A 24,175-nucleotide genomic window follows, 5' to 3' on the forward strand; every position below is an offset into this window, starting at 1 on the left:
GCCTGTTCCTTAATTATGCATACATTCTCTGATACTTTCCTTAAGGTTATCACCTCATCACAGCTGTGTTTTGGTGTTCATGCAATGGGACATGGTGGACATGTTACTGTGGTTTGTCCACATGGACTTGCATATGGCTTATGTGGAGTGTGTTAGTTTGTTATTTGGGTGTCCATGACATACCATGCATTGGCAGTACGTGTGAGACACAGGCCTTTGACAGAGGCCTGTAGACCATTTGGTGGTGATGCAGGCCAGCTGTGGCAGGCCATTGCATTCTGTCAGTCCTACAGTTACAGACTGCCATTCAATATATTCCCCTGGAGTGACAGGGTAGGTGTGCTAGGTGTTCATGCCAATACTTTCTATCAGTATTGATCAGGAAGTGTGGATGCTGGCAGGGTGCTACCTACAGCTAGGGAAACACCTGCATGGGACACCTGCACTGCATGCTGCATTCTTTCGCTATTGACATATACAGGTGGGAGTCATATTGTACCCATTCCCAACCGCAGGGATATGACAAGAGAGGTACCTCTGAGTGGTGTTTGGGTGAGCTGGGTGCATGTGTGCTATGGACACTACTTGCATCTGATACACAGACATGCATGGGGCATTACAGTTATGCTGGCATGTGCATGTACATCAGCTATTTCCCAATACATCAGTCCGATGACCTTTGTGATCTGCAAGTGTTCGGGCAGACGACACTGTATACCCTACTACAGGGCCAGATAATGTGATGTATACCTGTATGGACAACTCCAAGGGTGTGTCCATTTCACAGTTACACATTATATAATGTATGTCTGGGGTGCTTTCCCCTCTGTCCTGCTTGTATATATGTATATGTAGTCCAACAACCATGCCATGTCAATCTTTCAGATGGTGACACATTTTATCACCGTACATTTACAATGGGTTACTGCTAGCATGTGTTATACTAGTGGGAATTGTCTTTGGCACTGCAGTTGTAAGGACTTGGCCCTGTCATCAGCAGTACTGGGCAATGGCCACCAGGTGATACCTCAACATGCATACATACTGACCACTCTCACACAATATGAAACACACACCAACCTAACACACATACCTGCATATTGTACAAATGCTACAATCTATCCTGCTACCCTGGCCACCTCTGGACATCTGTGCTCCACTGGTATTAGACCTACACATACATGTTCCTACATTTCTACATAGGATTGGGGGGGGTCACACCTGACTATTTCTACATTTCTACACAGGATGGTGGGGCACACCTGGCCATTACTATATTTCTACACAGGATTGGAGGGCACACCTGACTATTTCTACATTTCTACACAGGACTGGGGGGGCACACCTGACTGTTTCTACAGTTCTACATAGGATTGGGGGGCACACCTGACACTTGTACATGTTTACTATGCCTGTACTGGTATGTCAGGTACTCCATTTCATTCTGTATTCTAACCTATCATGCTGACAAGAGACATAGCAGTGTACTACAGTTCTTAGGTTTGATTGACCTACATATCAGTTTCTGACTTCCTACCCTTCAGAACTAACATCCCACTGCCTGACCTGATGTAGTCTGTATGTGTAGGCCTTGTGGGGGGAGGTTACCCATAGACATCATTCAGAGGCCTTGGCACAGCCTTTATTTGTGTTTGTCTACACCTGTCCTGCTGGCTGAGACTATTGTTGGTATGTGAACCTCACTGACTGGCATGTGTGTGTCATATGGACGCACATGTGGCCCAGCACATTTCCTGCAGTGGGTTTTATCACCATGTGTAGTAATGGCAACTATGGTGACACCAGTATTTGTTACAGATCTCATGCTGCCACTATAGGTGTCTACTATCTCCATGGCATCCCATTCAGCCACCCAATTCCCTTGCATGCTCACATTCATACCATAGATACAAGTAACAACACATACTACTCCAATCAGCAATTGGTAAGGAGAGTGACTTACCTTGTGGGTGTGACAGTACTGAGGATGGTGCTGGGGGGCTGCCTATGTTGGATGCACATAGTACATTCCCTATACATGGTTGAGCACAGGTAGTGTCATATTTGGCATACCTTTTATTGTATGTGCAAGTCAGAGAGATGTGTCATTCCCTGGGTCCCTACTGTGTCAGTGTATGTGCTATGAGTTGCCTCTTTGCCAAGACCAGGGTATACTGGGCACACCTCCATCTGCCTACTGGGCAGGCTCAGGTTGTTCCTCCTCCTAGTCACTCTGTGCCTTTGCAGGCCTTGGCATTGGTTGGGGGCTGTGTGGCCCTGCCCCATGCTGTTCCTGCTGCAGCTGTTTCCTCAGGATCATATTGTGTAGCATGGCACATACGATAACAATCTGGGTACAAGTAGCTGGTGAGTACTGCAAGGCTCCACCAGATGTGTCCAGGCACTGGAACCGTGACTTGAACATCCCAATCACACACTTTGTTATGATTCTGGTCTGTGCCTCATTATGGCATTGGAACCATGACTTGAACATCCCAAACACACACTCGGTTACAATTCTGGTCTGTGCGTGTGTCTCATTATGGCATTCATGTTAGAGTGTGTGTGCATTTCTGATGTGTTTCATCAGCCATGGCTCCAGTGGGTAATCAGCATCCCCCCTAGGTGACCGTAAGGGATGTCCTCATTATCAAATCTCTGGTACAGCTGCATCAGATGCCAGATGTGGCCTGGGCATCTCACACAACCTGGCAGTTGATGGAGGGGAAGCCCTTGCAGTTGATGTAGACCCTACCCTGCTCACCGGGTGGTGCTTTGATGCATATGGTGCATGCAGTCTATAGTACCCACCACCTCAGGGTATTCTGCTATTTGGTGGAAGATATGCATATCGCTGGCCAACACCTCACGGGAGTTGAGGAAATATATGTGCTCACTGGCATGTGCTGACATGGCATCCAGGAACTGGTGGAATACTCTGGATGCTGATGCCTGTGAGATCCCCATGATATCTCCAGCTGGGCTTTGGGAGGTACCTGTGGCTAGTATTCCTAAGCCTAAATATACCTTGGTATCCACTGGGATGGGTTCCCCTCTGTTAGTTCTGTGTGTCAGATGTGGTCGGCACAGCTCAACAATTTGCTGTAGGAGGTCCCTGTCCACCCTATAGCACTCCACTATCTTCAGCTCATGTAGCCCCTGGTAACTTACCCTGGGACTGTACACCCTGCTCTGTCTCCTTACTGTGGGTTGGTCAACAGCATTTTCATCCTCACCACCCTCATCCTCTTCCACATGTTGATGTCTGATAGTCGCTGCAGCCCCTATCATTCTGTTGTTTTTGTTTTTTAAAAGTTCCCCGCTTGTATACACCAGTGGTGTAGAGTATGTGGGAAAATCCAGAGAGAAAGGTGCTTGTATAGTTTATAGTAGTATTCTGGGCTGGGCTGGTCTGCTGCCTGTGTAATTGACTGAATCTCATACATTTCATCTGCCAGCTATGCTAGTTCTTCCTGATTACCTTCCTGCTGCTGTTTTCCCTACCCATAGCATTCCTGTTTAAGCCTGGGGGTGCGCTGTGCAAACACAGTGCTCAAATGTGTGCAGAGCTGCTATTTCCTGGTTTACTTCTTTTTTTCCCTTTAAATCCTGGTGTGTGGTGCGTACACCCGCTTAGGCAATGTAAAGAGTGCTAGGCAGCCTCAGACACACCCCCTTGCTTAGCTCTGCTAAGCTAAGGGCAAATCCGAGCCACAGGGCTCCAATCCGCTTACAGTATGCCTGACACACACCCCTATGATGTCAGCTAACTCCTAGGCTTGCACCAAGCTATTCCTGCTCTTACAATGTTGGGTGCTGACTAGCATGCAGGGGAAATCTGGGATTCAGTATCATTCCCCTCATTTGCATAGGATTGCCTGCTGATGCATAGTTACATGTCCCACACTGAGCCTCCCCCCTTAGCAACCACTATTCACTAGCCATGTTGTCTTCTGCTGCCATTGAGTATAATGGCAAAATAGTGATTTTGGTTAGAATGTTTATTTTAGGTTTTATTTCTTATTTTCCACCCTATCCCATTTGCTGCCCTACGCTTAAACAGCCAAGATCGGCTAAAAATAAATAAAAGTTGATTTGTTTTATTTTTGCAACTGTTTTCCATGCCAATGGCCTTATATTTGGCCATTGGCATGCTTACTACATAATATCCACCCTTTATTTGTAGCTGTCATGGCTCCATTTTGTAGTTTGCAGAAATGTACTCCGTTACTGGCGGAGTACATTTCTGCAGATTACATTAGTCCTGCACATCTGGTTTCCAGCTTCCTGGATCACAAATTCACCTCATTTGCATGGATTTCTCTTGCAAATGGGGTAATTTGCAAACAGGGGCTGAGTCCATGCAGGACTAGTGCAGGAACGCTCGTGTACATCCCTACAGCTTATTCCTGGATCGCACGGCAGACATATTGCCTGCTGGTGCTCCTGCACTAGTCTTGCACACCATGTAGGGCTTGCTGAATCCGGGGGACTTACATCATGTAGGCATAGTGCAGAGTCTAAATAATTGTCAGTGAATCCCGGGAAATAGCTAAACCAAGTAAAACATGGCCAGTGCATTACTTTTAAATATATATATATATATATATATATATATATATATATATATATATATATATATATATATATATATATATTGATATTTAGAGATATTTATCAGTGTGTTTCTGAAAATTAAATGCATAGTATATTAGTATCAGTTTGAAAGGAAAAGTTATTTTGTTTTTCAACCCAAGGCAATTTGCATGTGGCTTTAGGTCACACTTGTCTATTCTTTATTATTTAATTAAGATATATTTAAACATGCAACAAATAAGATACATGAATGTCCTAAACAAAGAAGCAAATTAATTTGGTGGTGAATAAAGCAAATACACCCAATTACATGTGCATGATTTGTAAACCAGAAAGTAAATTGTGTGCAGCTTTCAATTGATGCATTTTAGAAAATAACATAAAAATAATAAAGTGTCTGATTACTGAATCTGCTAATTCCTTTGGTGACAAGTTATGTCTTCATTCATAACCTCATGCAAAGGCTAAATATTTCTGTGTCATTATAAGTTACAATAGCTTTACATGTACCTACTGTATCCCTTGTGCAACTCCAGAATAAGATATCTAGGGAAAAAATAACTGCACTGTGTTGAAATATATCAGTCTCAGGTCACATATACATGTCTAATAAGCAAGACCCTTATCAGCTGTGTGGAGAGAGACAGAGAGACAGAGTGGTTTGGAAGTGCAACCCTTGCTATATTATGGCTTCATTTATTATTATTATATACATTGGTAGTACATGCACGGTACACACAAAGAGCAATGTACTTAAAGAAAGCCAGCTTGCCTCTGTAAGCACATTTCTGTAGTAATTACCTATGACTGGAGCTGCCTTACCAACATGCGTATGGTTGTAGTGGTTTTAGGGGGGACAGCTTCAATGGCTTCAGGTACAAGTTTTTACAGTGTGTAAGCATGTGTGAGAAACTACCTGAAGCAGAAATAGCTCCAAAATGTGTTACTTATAATGCTTCTTGTTCTATTGCAGCACCAGCACTAGGATACAATACCTCTGGTAAGCATATGTAAATGACTCTAGGCAGTGAAAAGTGCATCAAATAAATTAAGGCAAATGGAAGAATGTGGCCACACTCAAATAGTTCATTTTCAAAATAACATAAAATCTCTGCAAAGAACCATTTAGTGTTGTATTCTCTATATTTTTTCTTTGGGGCCGTAGAGTTGTAAAGCATTAAATATACAAGTGTATTATGATATCCCATGACCATTTTCATTTATTTTCTAAAGCTTTCATTTAGTACGCACACAGTAAAAAGTGACTGAGCAATCTGAAGATGCTCAACAGCAGGCCTCTGGTGTCATTTTTCATTAGGAGGAGATGCATAGTATAATAGTGACCTGTATTATAAATCATAATTCTTATGGCTTCAGAAATCCAGATTGACATGTTCATTTCTTCAAAGTAAAAAGTAGTTTCTCATACAACAGTTTTACCTTGAAACTGTTTTCGTCCAGCACTGGGTGATCATCATAATGATAAGGGAACACGGTATCGCAGTCGTTAAGATTTCTGCCTCACAGCTCCTGAATTCAATCCTGACATCCTGTCAATGCCTATGTGGAGTTTGCATGCTCTATCAATGTCTGTAAGGGTTTTCTCCAGGCACTAGAATAAAGAGAAATATAAATCAGTAAGTGAAAATAAGACATTTTTAGTCCTCTGTACAGCATGCAGATCTCTGAGCCATACTTTTCTAATGACATTTACAGGGAATATATCAAAGGATAATGAGAGCAGTGCCTGAGCAGTCCTAAACACTACAAAAACTGCCAAATAATATGCATAATCACTTCTCGAAAGCAAACCTTCAGTTACCTAATGACCTAAATAAATTCTGTTGTAATCCTTTGGATCCCATTGTTAAAGATGCCTATTCCTCTGACTTCTGCTCCCACTTAAACATTTGTATTGATAAGGCAATTACTAACTACACAAAATATAATGAGAAATTTATAAAAGCCCTATGTTAGAATACCCAAATGAATGCATTATGCAACAAGGAAATAAAATGATTAATGCTTATAAGAGATCGTATTCTTCCGGCCATAAGAGCACATCTAGGCAAACAAGTAAAGAGATTAGCGGAGCCACTGGAAAGCTCAAAGCTGAGTATGAACTTAAAATAGCCACTAAAACCAAAAACAACTACAAATCTTTCTTTAACTACTTCAGGAAGATAAGAACTAGCACTCAAGAATGTGCAAAACTAGTGCACAATAATACTGAATGCTCTAACTGAAAAGAATAACAACAAATTTAGTGCTACTCCACAAATTCCACAGTCCAAACCTCCATCTTTAATTACTATGGACCAAATTCCTTCAGACTTCCCAAAAGCTAAGGACACCTCATCCTCGAAGCCTGATACTATATGTCTGACTAATTATCATTGTCCAATATGGTCTATATAACCCCCCCCCACACACAAACACACACACACACACACACACACATACACACACACACACACACACACATGCGACTTCTTTACTTCATTCATTTATGACTATCTACTGGTTACATTCCTGAAGGCTGCCAACCAGCCACTGTAATGCTATTATACTAGTCTTTCCCAACCATGCACCCTAGGAACTAAAGACTCATTATTCTCAATAGCCTTATTTTTAAAGCTATGGAGTACATTATCTCGGACCGTATTAATCTGGACATTTAAAATCTTTTCATCCTGATCCCCTTTCAAGTCAGCTTTGCAAAAGGAAGGTCCTGTTTTTTAACTTTATATATTAATTTGTAATATTACCAAATCAGTCGACAGTGGGTACATGTTGCATCCAGCATATATGGACCTGGCCAAGGATATTGACACTATTCTCTATGCAGACATCATTGTCAAAGTTGCAAATGTTAATATAAATCCTTATGTTGTGTAGCGTGCAGTTAAATGGCTTTCAGGTAGAAGCCATGTGGTTATAGTTTCAGGTGCCTCTTCTGAAAGCTAGAAGGTTACCAGCAGTTGGTGCAAGGACATTGGTCATGAATTAAATGTGAAAAACAAGTGTGGCATAGTTCATTTTGGTGAACAAAACATTTTCATGGTAACCATTTGAAATGTTGGGTCCAGCTAGACTGAGTCCCATAACACGAAGGATTACTGGCTGAAAAAGTAAACTTACACATAATAAGTCTGAGATGGGCATTTTCTTGGAATTTCTCTTTTCACTGAGGTATGGTGATCTTGGAGTTAGTTTATATAGGTTGAGGAGGTTAGGAGACTTGTCACTCCTGCAAAAAAAGAAGTTTAAAAGAGAAGATTTATGTTCAAGATTAGTTATTCACAGACAGTTTTGAACCTTCTTTTTCACTTGTTGGTCCTTAGCATTTTGAGTACTGACATTTCAATAGGGAGTCCATTTTCACATACCATGTAGGTGACACACCCCTCCAATCATACACTATCATAAGGGATCTTTGTACTGTTCTTGATAATTCCTTACTGTTTAACCATCATGTCTCCACAATAGTTTGGAAAGCCTTCTATCTGTCTCATCTAATTTCCGAAAGTATCTCTGATTGCATTTAGAATATTCAAGTAAGCCTCTGCATACTCCTTTCAGAATCTCTGAAGGAGGATCTAATTTCCAGAATTTCTGCTGTTTAGCTATAGCTTTTTGTAGATGCAGTATTTGACAATCAGCTAACTAATGCATTCAGTTTTCTGTCTAATGTGCTGTGAGAATTTGACATACACAAGTCAATTTGCATAAGTTTAAAGGCACATTCCACATTTTGCTATACTTGACATGTTTAACTATCACCCTCCCAGTATAAAACCATTTGTTTTTGATTCTTAGTGATGTAGGACCCTGACAACACATCGGCATTCCTGTTAACTAGGCCAGTCATGTGAGTCACTGTATATTGGAAGGGGTGGCACAACTTTGCACTGCCATCTATTTTTTTATTAAATAAGTCAAATGTGGCATGCTCAGTTATCAAGCTGAAATGCTTTCTCCATACATATTATTTTTAATGAATAGAGCATGCTCTTACTACTAAATATTCTGTCTCTGATAATCTCTCATTGTCTCATAAGTTTATAGGTAAGTACTAGGGTAACTACCCTTGCAGACCATTTTAAGCCTAGCCAATTTCCCTTTTTGTTCTTGAAATAGCCAACCCATTTGGTTATAGATTGGTCCTATCCATCCCATGGTTGATAATTATACATTACCCCCTAATAAGAATAATTCATATCATACCATAAATAATTTGAGGGGACCCATGCATGGGATACAGAATTTAGGAGCTGCCTCTGTCCATTAGTTACATATGAGAGCCAAATGTCAGGATGTCTCACATCCCAATATGGCAACTGATCCACCACATCCTGGTTCAAAACCTCTGATCAAACCACAACCACACATTCCCCGCCTACAGACACTATGCAGAGTCCAAATCATTACACTCTTAGTCACTCACCACCATTCTTCCATGCTTAATGTGTACAACAAATAACTGGGTAACGTTAATAAGTGAAATTTAGCTCCTTAAGCACTCATTTCCATAGGGCTGACAAGGGTACTATTGAGATGAGGAAGAATTGTAAAATACTGATAAAGCAGTTCCCATAAATTAATGTCTTTCATTGTTTCCAGTTCTAATGTCTGCAGTGCAGATGCACTGTCACTTCAGTTGATCTGGATGATACAGTAGGCGGTCATAAACGTTTAAATATTGTTGCTTCTATGATATGCTGTAATATACCAGTCATTTTGTAGTTTTTGACCACCAACCTAACAGCAAGTATTGCTTGTTTTCATTCTGCATTGGGTGCCCTACCCTGCACTGCAATAGTATATCCCTAGTAGGCAACAATATGTCAAACAGAACCAGGCATCGAATAGAAGCACAGCTCTTCTAACTGGCAGGGTTATAAGGCTTTGTATCAAAAAGAACACCTAGAATACTTATACACAAAACCATGTGTACTTGTTTGCATTAAAATGTTAAAGAAAGCAGGCCTCACAAACAAATTCATACATCCCTTGATATATGTACAAGCGGCACACAAAATATACACCCGCCATTACCCATGAGTACCACTCATGAAGCAGAAACTTGCAAATTGTTTCAAATTGTATTGTTAAATCTTCTCTACTCCATTTTGTACATTAATGTGGAGCTCCTCTTCCTTGGCCGCCAGTGAAAAGGAGCTCTGTCCAGTCTGATTATCCCACAAAATAAATGCAAACAATTCACTGTATACTTTTACTATTATTCAACAAAGTCCAATGAAATGCACATTCTGCCACTGCACCGGCAGATTCCAAATGTCCTGCCTTCTGCCCACACATGAGTTTGACCATTCATACCCATCCTCCAAGGCCAAGTCACAAGGATCAACAGACTATATATCCACCTGACAAGCTGCAGGCATGCAAGCAAACAAATGCCACAGTTCTGGCATCCACTCTCCACTTCCAGTGGCATGCCTCAACAGTCAATCATCCAAGCACAAGCAACTGTACTGGGCACAACCATCGCATCTCCGGCGGAGCAAGAGACACTGTCAGGGAACACTACTCATAAACCATCACAGACAGCAAAAAAGGAGAGACAGGGAAGCAAATGCCAGCAATCAGCTGTTAACCATGGGTGCCTCTCAGGCCACGAACACACATACATTCTCTTCTGGGAACCATCCCATACACAAAGTACCACCACTGACTGCTCCACAACAACCACTGATCACAACTGCAGCTAAACCCACAAGAAATGAGATGATAACTATGGAGCTGCATCATGACATAGCTCAGATGCAAATGAGCCAAACTTCCAACAAGCACAACTGGCCTGAATGTAATCAGCAACAACAAGAACCAACACTATGTACAGTGGCTTACTACAACCCAGCCCTATGTTAGTCAAAATAGCCAACAACCATGATGTGTAACATAAATATTTGTGAGTTTACCGCCTTCCTGCTTTAATAAACATTTTTTACCTTAAAGCTCTTGTTCCATCCTGAAGCTTTATCTACAGCCAAATAATCACCATCTTACTACTGTTACCCCAGCTTATCATTACAATTGCCAAACAGTATACCAACAATATAATTCTCTGAACTCTTTATCAATTAGCCCATGCATCACACAAGCATTTCAAAAGACTTAATTCTAATCTCTAACTAGCACACTACAAGCAGAAACTCCTAATGAACAAATTGGCATTACCCCACTCCTGCCCCCAGCTAAACCCAAAAGTGGGTCCTGACACTTAGCAACAACTGAAAAAAAAAAAAGGATTACTCAGCCAATGGTCAACCTCCACCACAGGCAATGGTCCACAACCACCATACAAACCACTGTTAACCCAAGACCTACCTGTTCTCAGAAGTACCTACTGGTCATCTCGGACATAACACTTGCAATAGCAAGTTCACTCCAAAATCTGGTCCCTTACCCAATTTCACTCACACAAAACCAATTAAGTCTCTCCTTTCACTTACCTCATTTCCTTGCAATCCTCCTACTTTCCCAGTTTAACCCTTCCACCCCCTCACACTAACTTTCTTCCACTACCATCTTAACTCCCATTACTATACCTACCTGACCCTCACCCGAAGACGTCCCTGGACAAATTGGTTTGTTCCCTAACCTCATTTATAATGAAAATAGAATGTTTACTGCAGATGCAATGTTGGTTTTGAAAGGGAAAAAGGAGGCTTCACTTTGTTTAACATGGTAAATTTATTATGTAGATAATAAAACAAAAGTTTTGAAAATGGGTGAACAAAATTTATATACAGATGCGTATTATGGCAGTGCTGGAGGATTTTGTAGAAAAAATATATAATGCTAGTTGCATATATGAGTTGGTACAATAATTATTTACATCGTTTTAAGAGGAACAACACCATAAATGTTTATAATATATTGAATAAAGGAATTCAGCACAGAATTTAAAAATGGTTAATGTGGATAGTTCATTCAGCAAAAACACAAAAGGTCACCTGGAAAAGACAGTATAGGTAATGCATGTTAAAGGAATTTGAGAACAAACAATATTTCTTAGGCATTCTTATTGAATGTTTAAATTCAGATATTCATATCAAACAATATGCATATGTATTACTTGATCTATTTTGGAAAAAGAAAGGAAATAGCACCAACTAAAAAATGGACAGGGGGATTCAGTAAATCTTACACAACACAACGCGCACACAGGTGCAAAAAGTTTTAGATTCAGTAAACTCACCACGCACTCATGTGCAAATATGGAAACTTTTGTGGCATCCAAATTACAGCTGAATGTTATGCTAATGAAGCAAATCAACATGGTGGAGTTATTCAACAACCTGTAAAGGAACCATGTAGACTCTATGTTCCTGTTGGCCATGTATTCCAAAACTTTTCAAATACAGCCATGGAAAGGAGTCTACATAAAAACAAGAGCGTAAAAGCTCTTACATTTGTACAGAACTGCCTTTATCATGTGACACCACACATATTCTGACCTAATTACACAGGGTGGATGTTAGAAAATCAGTGTAACAATCACAATAGTTCTTTTTTAAGTGCCATGACATAAATTCAGCGTTGCTTCCCCATGTCCAAATGAAGAACATACTTGTAAGTAAGGCAGGCTGCTAAAATATGTAAACCTCCATGAAACATAGTATTATACTGTAATGTAAGCATATGCAGGATATAGCTGATGGATTACAGTATCCCTCTGTTATAGCATTAAACTGCCATGCAGTATCACTGATGACTGGTTACTAACCATGTAGATTCCAGGCTGTCAGCATGGTGAAGATGTAAATGAAGTCAAAACTCATTAGAAATGTTGAGTCACAAAAAGATTAACCATGTAGGGATGTTCACTTCATGTAGGCACCTCCACAGTGTTCGGGTTCAATGCATGGCAACAGTGAATGCTGACATCAGGGCTGTGTGTCAGCTTACACTTGCAGAGGTGAACATGTAGGGCTGTAAAGGGTGAAAGTGCATGTAAGCAGTGCATAATTCCTAAGTTCTGTGTAATCCTCATTATTTGTTTGTTAAAATGTGTGGTCTTTGTCCAGTTTACTCTTTTTTTTTTTTTACTTTTGCCATTGTTTGTGCAATGTGGTGCTTAGTGCAACCAGGAGAAACAGAGGAATGAATGGCAAGTTTTTCTGTGTTGTTATGTAAATATTCCTATAGCAGCATAAGTATGTGTTAGGGCTGGAATATAGATGGACTTGGGTTTGATGCCAGGGGGTGCATCTGTTCTTCCAGTTTTTATGGTCCATGATTGAACGATATCCCAAGATCAGGGGAAAATATCAATTTTGTCTATGCTTACCTTATTTATGTGAAGATGCACGGAGGTGTGCATAGCTGTACACAGCACACTAATGAGCAAGTAACAGGTGTGTTTAATAGATGCAAATTATAGCATAAATAGGTGAATTGCATATTAATCAACCAATCAAATATGGTGAAGCTATTCAACAATATATAAGGTATCCATGGAACCTACATCCCATTTTTTCTTTTATCCTTTAATATCATTGCAGTAGAGACAAGGGCATTGTAACTGACACAGTGCTAGGGGCTTTTGCAGCTATTCAACATTTGCAAGTGCTAGAGGCTGAAGCCAATGCTACTGGTGCTGATGACAATAGGCCAAGGCAGAGAAGAAGAAGAGTGTTCAGACCCAGGGTAACTTTCCAGGTGCTACATGAGATGGAGATTTTAGAGTACTACAGGGTGGACAGGGATACATTACAAGAACTCTGTGAGCTCTGCCACCTTCAGCTCAGAGCCAGAGCCAACCAAGGGAAACCCATCGGAGTGGAAATGAAGGTATGTATAGCCCTTAGAATATTAGCAACTGGTACCCTTTAAAGACCAACTGAGGACATGATGCATGTGTCACAGGCATCAGCCTCCAGGATTTTCCACCAATTTCTGGATGCTCATACATGCCAGTGAGCACATATTTTTGCCCCATAGATCTGAAGACAGGGCCAGCAATATGGAACTGTTTTACTATGTAGCGCACTATCCTGAAGTACAGGGTGCCATAGAGTGCACTGATGTACACATTAAGGCACCACCTGGTGAGCAGGGTAGAATCCACATTAACCACAGGGAATATCACTCCATCAACTGCCAAGTCATGTGTAATGCCTAGGGAATTTTTTTGAATGTGTGTACTGGCAACCCTGGCAGTTATCATACTCCCATATCTGGCACACATCACAGCTCTACCAGATATTTACTAAGTGGGACATCCCGCAGGGCCAATTACTGGGGGATGCTGGCTATGCCCTAGGACTGTGGCTGATGACACCCATCAGAAGTACACACACACCCATGGAAGAACACCATATAATGCCACACAAGCTTAAACTTGAAACATCATAGACCATGTGATCAGGATTCTGAAGTCATGGTTCCAGTGCCTAGATATATCTGGTAGAGTCCTGCAGTATTATCCACATACATGTACACAAATATTCACAGTATGTACTATGCTCCAATGTCTGATCCAGTGGAAACAGCTGTAGGAGGATCAGCAAGGGGGAGGGCCACACATCCCCTTGCCAATGCCTAGGTCACCACAGCCACAGTCAGAGGAGGACTTGGAGGAAGAACCTCCAGCTCCTGTCACTGTAGGCAGATGTAGGCATGCTCATTATGCCCTTGCTTTGGCTACGAGACACTGCATAGCACATTCACTGACCAGCTAGGGACCTAATATCTTTCTCCTACTCACATATATATCATAAAATTGATGGCAGGCAACTCACACAACCTTTACCTCCACATGTATTGGCTGTATACTGCTTGCATCAGACAGAGACAGTCCTGAACTAAAGGTGTGTCAACTGTTGCATTTGCAAGGTAAGTCCTGAACCGAGAGTGTATTCTTTAATAATATTATGGCATATCAGACAGTACCTTAACATGTGACACCAGACACTTTTTTACTTATATTTGCCTATTAGTAATTAGTAGGCCTCAGGTATGAAATATTCACACAGTCATACCTCTGAAGAATTCTGATGTTCCCTGCATGGCCTCAGTTTAGTACTATACCTTTGTACTGGTAAATCATTAAAGACAGAAGTTAGAAAGTGATGATACACATTACATTTTCAGACTTCAGAATTGTCTGTATCATAACAATAACTGAGTCCCCCCCCCCCCCAGAGAGGAGTGTACCCTTGTTCCTGTCATAACAGTAACTCAGCTATGCTACCCTCAAAAGAACAGTATATGTGTGTTTGTGTTATCCAACCTGGACTTCATTTGTTGTCAACTGCATATCATATTATTCCCAGTTCATATCCTCTCACATGTTAATTCCAATGATATAGAATGGCTTGCACACTGCATGTGTTAGATAACTGATGAATGATCAAGAAACACAGAATGATAACACAGATCTATATATCTGTAGGCATAATTATGACAGGTTGTGTGATCACTAGCTGCTGTATGTCCAAATATAGTAAAGAGAATTAAATGTAGAAATCACAGTTGCTGGTTTGATAGTGGTGTACATTCTGATGCAGTTGGTTGTGTGAAGAATAACTTTTCATTTTGTTGATGAAAAACTGTTTGTGTGGCCTATCTTGTTTGCACAATACACAACATTGCAGAAACAGGGGAAAACCGGATTTCCTAGAAAACAGACCCCCCCCCCCAAAAATAAAAACATATATATTCAATTAATGCTCTTAGCTATCACAAAAAGCCTGGATTACAGATGGGACCAGGGTGTAGTAGCAAGCATTAGCAATGCACCTCACATTTGCACACTGTATGTACACTTTGTTAGCCAGTGGGCAAGTGTAAGGCTCATTGTACTATGGAATTGTATATGTGATAGTGTATCATTGCTGTTTATTGTCCATTTCCTTTGTATGACATAAAACTATATGTGGAAGCATTGCAAACTAATGGCACAATATAACTATATGTCGTATATTCACAGTACATCCATTTGTCCTCCACAAACCACCCCAAACAAGCACTACAACCCTGGGATCTCATTACTTTTTCCACACATATATCAACCACAATACAAAGTGTTACATATAATGTTGTGTGCTCACTCATGGACAGGGCCACTTGGTGGTGTAAGCAGCCTTTCTCTGCAAAACTCAAACAGCCAAGTATGCTCAATAAGGGTACTTGAGTTGTTACACAGCTAGGCTTCCAAACAGCCTACTGCTATTAGGATACTAGCCTCAGATGACACTATGAATCAATGTACCTATGCAAGTCTCCCAACCTCGTTTCCCACATGATATCATCTACTATAGGTTCACCTGCAATCCTGTTAAAATCAGACTTGTGCTGTAGTGTGTGGGATAGGTACTGTGTTCTGTAGTCTGTGTCCTAAGACAGGTAGGGGTTCTATTTTTACTGCAGTCAACTATGTGTGTGCATGTGTGTGTGTGTGTGTGTGTGTGTGTGTGTGTGTGTGTGTGTGTGTGTGTGTGTGTGTGTGTGTGTGTGTGTGTCTCCACAGAAGAGCAGTACCTCTCCATTGGCATGGCTTGCCAATTTTTTAAGACTTGCACAAGCCTACACATCCACTACATGCAGGCTCCAAAACTCTTTTCTCCTACATGGCCTGCTGTTGTCATCTACTATAAGTTTGCTTGCAGTCCTGACAAAATCAGACTTATGCCATGGTATGTGTTTAAGTGCTTTGTTCTATAATCTGTGTACTTAGGTAGGGGTTCTATTCTCACTGCAGTCAATTCAGGGGGTGGTGTGTGTGTGTGTGTGTGTGTGTGTGTGTGTGTGTGTGTGTGTGTGTGTGTGTGTGTGTGTGTGTGCGTGTGTGTGTGTGTTACAGCAGCCTGTGGGATACTGTTATCTTGTCCTCAACAGATACTGCTGATGTCATTATCTATAAAGGGTCTGACACACTCCAAGTCAGACTTCAGCTGTGGCTCTTGGGTTAAGTACTGTTTTCTGTAGTCTGTATACTTAGGTAGGGGTTCTATTCTCACTGCAGTCAAATGGTGGGGGGGTGGGTTGATGTGTGTGAATGTGTTGTTGCTAGACTTTACAGTGAGCCTTTTACAGCAGCCTGGGATACACTGTTATCTTGTCCTGAACAGACACACATCTGTCATTACTAAGTTATACGGTAAATAAAAGAAGCTGCTATCTACAAATACAAAAGTGAGAACCCAGAACTGGAAGACCACCATCTTCAGCCTAAACAAGCAAATAAGACAACCTGTGCAATCTTTAACCCCAACCCTTATTTTCTTTCTTTCTTTTTTTATTGTTTTGTGTGTTTTTTTCTTTCTCCAACAGCACAACGGGGTAGGCCTGGCCCGCAGGGTCCATCTTTCCCTACTTCACTGGCTATGACAGCAAGGTGCAGCACATCTGAGCCACAACCAGATAGCACCCCTTGTGCTGCCCATGCACTACCTGGCCCCTCAGGTACTTCTGCCCTAGAGGACAGGCCTGTGGCAGAGGGGGTGATTTTATCACCTGAAAATAACTGCTGAGAATGGTGCAAAGGACTGTGTGCTGCACAAATCTGACCTTTACATGGCTGTAGGTGAACTTATGATAGCTGATATCAGCAGGCCATGTGAGGGACAATTGGATGTGAGGCCTGCATAGGCACATAGATTCATAGGTTCATATGAGGCCAGTAGCCTAACTTTACAGTGTGCCCTAGGCATTTAGAAGCTTAGCAGGTGTATTTTAGAGACTGTGTAGTAAATGGCAGACTTAACCACTTTTGTATACACCAACTAGTTAACTGAATCTCTGGCTGCAGGAATTAATGCACTTAATGCCATGATAAGTTTATTTTGGGGACACATGGTTTAACTATAGCTAATTCATTAAATTATTTTGATAGTAGCATTGATTGTGAAGCATCTCACAACATCACACACTATTAATGTACAAATCTAAATGAGCATCATGCAATGATGCTTTATAAAACATTACAGGGGTTCTTGCTTCATACAAATTTAATGAAGAATATATGACATTAGTGATATGGGGAGCAAGCACAGAGCAGTACAAAGGGAAATCTTTCCTAAACTGTGTCACTTACTACTGAATGTATTAAATACATATGCTATCTAACTGAACGTTTGGAAGCAAGTGTTAATGCATTGTTGTTGGAGGCAGATGGTACTGGGTTCAAATACGGGTGGAAGTAATCATTTTACAAGTGTGTATGATACTTTAAACATATCTACTTATATTGCTGCCTTTTGCCATTGCTGCCCATTGGTGCACACTGTGCATCAACACACAATAATTATTTAAAGAAAAGAAATGGGGAAGAAAGCAAAGTGGTGAAATGGTGAGCAAGCAGGGGACTGCACAAAGTGAAAACAATGCAGGAATGTGCAGGAATGATGTAGAAATGAACCATAGCTATCCATTTCTTCCAGAATAAAACATACAAATTTGGCTGAATTTGGACTGCCACTCCCAGAGAGACGGATGACCCAACACAATCTGTCATATAGAGAATTTGAAAGAATCGTGTGTCATGAACACAAGTGTGCAAAATGGAGAGCAATGTATGGGATGATTTTTTTTGTGTGACAGGAGCCCTTTTTTAAGAGAGTGAGGAATGTATAGGAAGGGCTGTAGGAATGTCTGGGTGAGGTAAGTTGGACAGGTGAGGAAGCAATCGCAGGCAGACAAGACAATCAAGACAAGAGAAAGGGACATTGAAGGACACATGAGGTGGGTGAACATCATGGATGTGGAGAGGGATGGGAAATCTCAGTCCCATGCATGTCGAGGTGGTTGACAGTGAAAATCTAGTTCTCACCCAGTGGACTGTCATCACTGTCACCTCACTGCACCACTGGCTGCAGTGCCCAATGTCTGCCCCTCCTACAGGTGCTCTGCACTAGGATGGAAAGCAGGCACTCCATCTGGTGTGACACCAACAGTGCAGCACACAATCCTGTACAGCATCCCCGGCAGTCCATCATGGGTGATAAACTCACTACCTTTGTCACTGCACCTGGAGGGAACTACAGGCCTGTTCTCCAGTGCAGAGCTACCTGAGGAGCTGGGTAGTGCAGGGGCATCAGAGGGGGTGCTATCAGGTACTGCACCAAGTGTGCAGGGAAGTGGTGCTGTGGTCAGTGGAGTGGGGGAAAGTGGATCCCATAGGAGAGTCCTACCATGCTGAGCTGTGGGAAAAACAAAAAATAAAAGAGTAAACACATAAAAAAAAGGAAAATAATAACCCCCAAAAGTAAATAAATAAATAATAAACACAAAGTTAGTAACTTCCTATGTGACATCCAAAGTATTGATACACTTATTTGATCATACTCTGTTGCTTTTACTTTTAACACTACAAACTCCTAACAAGTTTCTTCCTTACTTTTCAGACTACCCAGTTTACAACACAGGCACACTATATTGCAGATTGTAACCACCAATCCTTGATGTGTGCATATATTGTGTATATGTGTGTTCAAATTATATTGATTACAGATAACAGAAGGTCAATTGTGCCACTGGTTTAGAGGTATGAAATTAAATTCCAATAATGATGAAAACCTGTCAGTATTGTATACTTGGAAAATGCAGTTTTTGAACCAACAACCGATGACTATGATAAATACTGTACTATTCTATTTACCTACAGACTACTGCATGCATACATTTCCATTTACAGTTTAGAGATGCATGCCCACTGTTATTTCAAAATATGGCACCATTGCTTTGTGCTACAAACTAAGGCATGCATAGTTTCTTCAACAGTAGGGAGATGCATGCTCAATTTGATACATATGCCTGTTCCAGTTATACTGATTGCAGATTACAGAGAGTCATTTGTGCCACTGGTATAAAGGTATGAAGTTAACATTCCAATAATGATGAAAACCTAACAGCATTGTATATTTGGGAAGTGTGGTTTTTGAACCCACAACCGATGACTAAGCTAAAATACTGTACTGTTCTTTTGTCCTACAGACTACTGCATACATATTTTTCCTTTTACAGTTTAGAGATGCATGCCTACTGTTATCTGAGAATATGGCACCATTGCTTTGTGCTACAGACTACAGCATGCATAGTTTCTTTTAAAGTTAGGAAATGCATGCTAAATTTGATACAACTCTATTAAATACCAAATAAGCAGTCCTTAACTTTTAATGGTACAAAATTAGTATACAACTTATTATTATTAACATACTATTTAGACAGTACTGTTCTGATGCATGCATACCACATGCTTCTAACATCCTTACTAGACATGCGGCATGAGATCAAACATTCAAGACTCTCTCCTCAGCAAGTGTGGAAAAAGCAGAACAGAACAGCATTATGAATACCAGACTTGACTATAGTACAGTTGTGTACCTACCATAAATGTAGATGTTTGAGTGTATTCACTGTTGCAGTCATTACTCTTGGGTTATGCTGCTGGCAGGCTACCCGCAGTCGGCCAGAATTCCAAAGTCTAGGTCCGGCGTTGGTTGCTGTCGCCTCTTCCCTGACATCAGTATGCCAGGGGTATAAAAGATGCAGCCGACGCCATTTTCTTAAGTTTTTCTTGCCCCAGATGTCAGGTGCCCCCAAAATGGTAGGCTAAAAATATTGTGCCAGTAATTAAGCATGTAGTAAAATAAACATTTCCTTCATCTACAAGCAAATACACCACATAGGTTGTATAAGATAGAGAAGTATAGGTAAGTCCCAGCAAAGAAAAGGGGGATGGAGGGTGGGTAACCTGGACTGCAACAGTGAATACACTTGAACATCTACATTTATGGTAGGTACACATCTGTACTATGTTCATCGTGTTTCACTGTAGCAGTCATTACTCTTGGGTTGAATACCAAAGCTAAGGCTGGGCGTAAATAGGATTAGGAGAGGCTATAAGGCCTTGCAGAAATGCAGTGGCGAAGCCTGCTCTGGATTTAGAGTAGAGAGGCAAATGGCAGTGCTTTGTAAAAGTGTGCACTGAACTCCAAGTTGCAGCCTCTAAAATGTCTTTGGTTGGTACTCCTCTGAGAAAGGCTGCTGAAGTGGCTGCTGCCCTGGTAGAATGAGGCCTAATGCCCTTTGGCACTGAATTGCCATGTTGTGAGTAGCAGAAACGAATGCAGTGGCCTATCCATTTTGAAATAGTCTGTTTTGATATAGGCTTTCCTTGAGATCCTGCAGCATATGCCACTAAAAGTTGCTCAGTTTTTCTGAAAGCTTTAGTTCTGTCCAAGTAGAAGCGTAGGTGTCTGTGTATGTCCAAGGAATTCAGAATTCTCTCACCCTTATTCTGTGAGTTTGGATAAAAGGTAGGCAAATGAATGGTTTGGTTAAGGGCCACACTGGACACTACCTTAGGCATAAATGTTGGGTTCGTCCTTAGAGAAACCCTGTCTGGATGGAAAATGATGAAAGGTTCCACAGCCATGAGTGCCTGTAACTCTGAAACACATCTTGCAGAGGTTATTGCTAGGAGCAGAGCTGTTTTCCAAGATAAAAACTTTATATCAGCTGTATTGGCTGGCTCAAAAGGCGGTAGTTTGAGTTTTTCCAAGACATAATTGAGGTCCCATGCAGGTATTGGGGCTCTCCTTGGAGGTCTTATGTTTTTGGCCCCTCTGAGGTACTGCCTTAGCAGTGGATGGGAAAAAAATAGGAGGTTCAGTATTGTAATGAGCTGAAATGGCAGAGGCATGAATTTTAATTGATGAAAAGGATAAGCCTTTGTCCAGCATCTCAGTTAGGTATTGTAAAACCTGAGGAATGTTTGGTACTGATGTGTCAATTCCTTGTGCCTGGTTCCAAGCACAGAATCTTTTCCATTTTTCTGCATAAGATTTTCTGGTACTGGGCCTCCTGGCCTCCAAAATAATATCCATCACTGCTTTAGAGAGAGGTGTGCTTTGAATGGTTACATTATCCGCCATGCTGCCAGATTTAGGGTCCTGAGTTGGCTGTGCAGAATCTGATTGTTTCGCTGGGTCAGTAAGTGAGGAATTAGAGGCAATGTCCAGGCTGGGCCTTGAGACAAGCTTTTTAGGATTGGGTACCAGTGCTGGTGTGGCCAGTCTGGGGCAATCAGAATCATTCTTGGCTTCTCTTGTCTGACCTTTAGGAGTATCTTGGGGAGGAGAGGCAGAGGAGGAAAGGCATATACTGTTAGACTTTTCCAGCTGAATGACAGAGCATCCACTTTCCATGCTTGTTTGTGATAAGTCCTTGTGCAGAATTTCTGTAGTTGGCAGTTGTGAGGGGAGGCAAATAGATCTATGTCTGGGCATCCCCATTCCTTTCCTATCATGCTGAAGACTTGTGGATCCAGTTTCCACTCGTGGGGATCCGTAAGGTTTCTGCTTAGTTCGTCTGCCAGAGTATTGTTCTTTCCTGGCACGAATTGTGCTTGCAGGTGTACTTTATAAGTCAATGCTATGTTCCACAAAGTCATGGCTTGTCTGCAGAGGGGGTAGGAATGTGTGCCTCCCTGCTTGTTTATGTATTACATGACTGTAGCATTGTCCATCCTTATCAGTAGTTGTCCTGGATGGAGTAGATCCTTGAAAGCTGTCAGGGCATTCTGAACAGGTAGCATCTCTTTTTGATTGATATGTAGATGCATTTGGCTTGTGGACCATGTGCCCTGAATACATTTTCCTCCCATCTGTGCTCCCCAGGCATAATCTGATGCATCTGTTGTTAGTGACTGCCTGGCTGTGAGTAGAGTGAATGGCTGTCCCTTGTTGAGGTGACAGGCATGAGCCCACCATCGAAACTCCTGTTGCAGGCAAGGAATGAGGGTAATTAATGCTTCCAGGCTTTGACAATGTTGAGTCCCGGCACTTTTTGGGTACCATTGAAGTTTCCTCATATGCAGTCTGGCATATGGAATTAGCAGAATGCAGGATGCCATGAAGCCCAAGGCCTGCATAATTTTTCTTGCAGATAACTGGGTCTTTGTTGCCAACATTTTGAAGTAAGAAGTTAGTTGCCTTTGTTTGTCTGGCGTGAGATAAGCCATCTGGGTAGTTGTATTTAAGCTTGCACCCAGGAATATTATCTCTTGAGAGGATACTCGTTTTGATTTCTTTTTGTTTACTGTGTACCCCAGGCAAATTTATAATCTTTTTACGAACGCCGGATGCTTTAGTAGAGTGTCCTTGTTCTCTGCTTGTATAAGGCAGTCATCCAAGTAAGGATAAATTTGAATTCCTCTTTGTCTGTAAAATGCAATTACTGGTGCCAGGCATTTTGTGAAGACCCTGGGCGCAGTAGATAAGCCAGAGGGCAGTGCAGAGAATTGGTAGTGCATTGAGACAGCTATGAATCTGAGGTATCTTCTGCAAGATTGTCTGATTGGTATATGCAGGTATGCCTCTTTTAGGTCCAAAGTTACAAGCCAAGCCTTCTTGCCCAGCATGGCCAGAATCTGCTGCAGAGTTAACATTTTGAATTTTGGAACATCCAGAAATGTGTTTAGAAAAGACAGGTCCAGTATTGGTCTCCAGGCTTTGTCCTTTCTGGGAACCAAGAAAAGTCTTGAGTAAAATCCTTGTCCCTGCTCTTGCTGTGGTACTTGGTGAATGGCCCTCATTTGCATAAGGAACGAAACTTGTTTTTGTACCTCTGCCCATTGATTGTGTGGCAGGTTTGGCATACCTTTTGCCTTTGGCAGGGTGTAAAAGTGAAACCTGTAGCCCTGGGACACTATATTCAATACCCATTTGTCTTAGGTGATCATGTGCCAATTTTGAGAGAAAAGTACTAGTTTTCCCCCTAAGGGGGCTGCAAGAAGATAAGTGCTTGGTGCTGGCAGAGGCAAGTTATTGGGACTGTTTCCTGTATGGCTGTGCTTTGTCTTCTCCACTTTTGGAGGTAGAAGTACCCCACTGTTTAGGCCTGTATGAGCCCTGAGGCTGGGATCTGCCTCTGGGACGTCTGTATCTGCCTCTTTGTGGCCTGTCCGACACTGGAAAGGCCCAATTCTTTGTAGGCCAGTTCCTTCTAAATTTTGGTGGCTGAACCTGTAAGAAATCCTTTACTGTTTGCATAGATTTTGCTTTGTCCTCCATTTTCTTCAAAACCACCTCTGCTTTAACACCAAATAAAGTATCATGCTGTATTGGAGCATCTAATAATTTTGCTTTAACATGATCAGGCAGATTTTGTTCCTTTAACCAAGCATGCCTCCTAATGACAGAACCCGTAACTGCAGCCCTGCAGTAGGCCTCCAGAGAATCAAAACTACATTGCAATGTATGCTTTCCCACTTGTTCAGTTGCATGCAATAAATCCTGTATTTCCTTATTTTCTCTACAATCAGAATTAGTCAACATTTTCTGTTTTAACAGTGACATTAAGTATTGCTGATATTTAATCATATGAAATTGACAATTTAAAGCCCTCACAGCCAAAGTAGCAGAAGTGTAAACCTTTTCCTCCATCTGTCTAGTGCCCTTGAATCCCTGTCAGAAGGGATAGGGTTTTTTGCAGTAGCAGCCTTAACCCCTTGGGACCCTGAGAAATAGTTTCTGGGTCAGCAGCAGGGTTTTTATAAAGAAATGTATGTGAATCAGGAACCCTGTAGTATCTGTCTGGCTTAACA

The sequence above is a fragment of the Protopterus annectens genome, chromosome 7.part0, assembly GCF_019279795.1.
Source record: "Protopterus annectens isolate FY-2018-M chromosome 7.part0, PAN1.0, whole genome shotgun sequence".
In the NCBI taxonomy this organism is placed as follows: Eukaryota; Metazoa; Chordata; order Ceratodontiformes; family Protopteridae; genus Protopterus; species Protopterus annectens.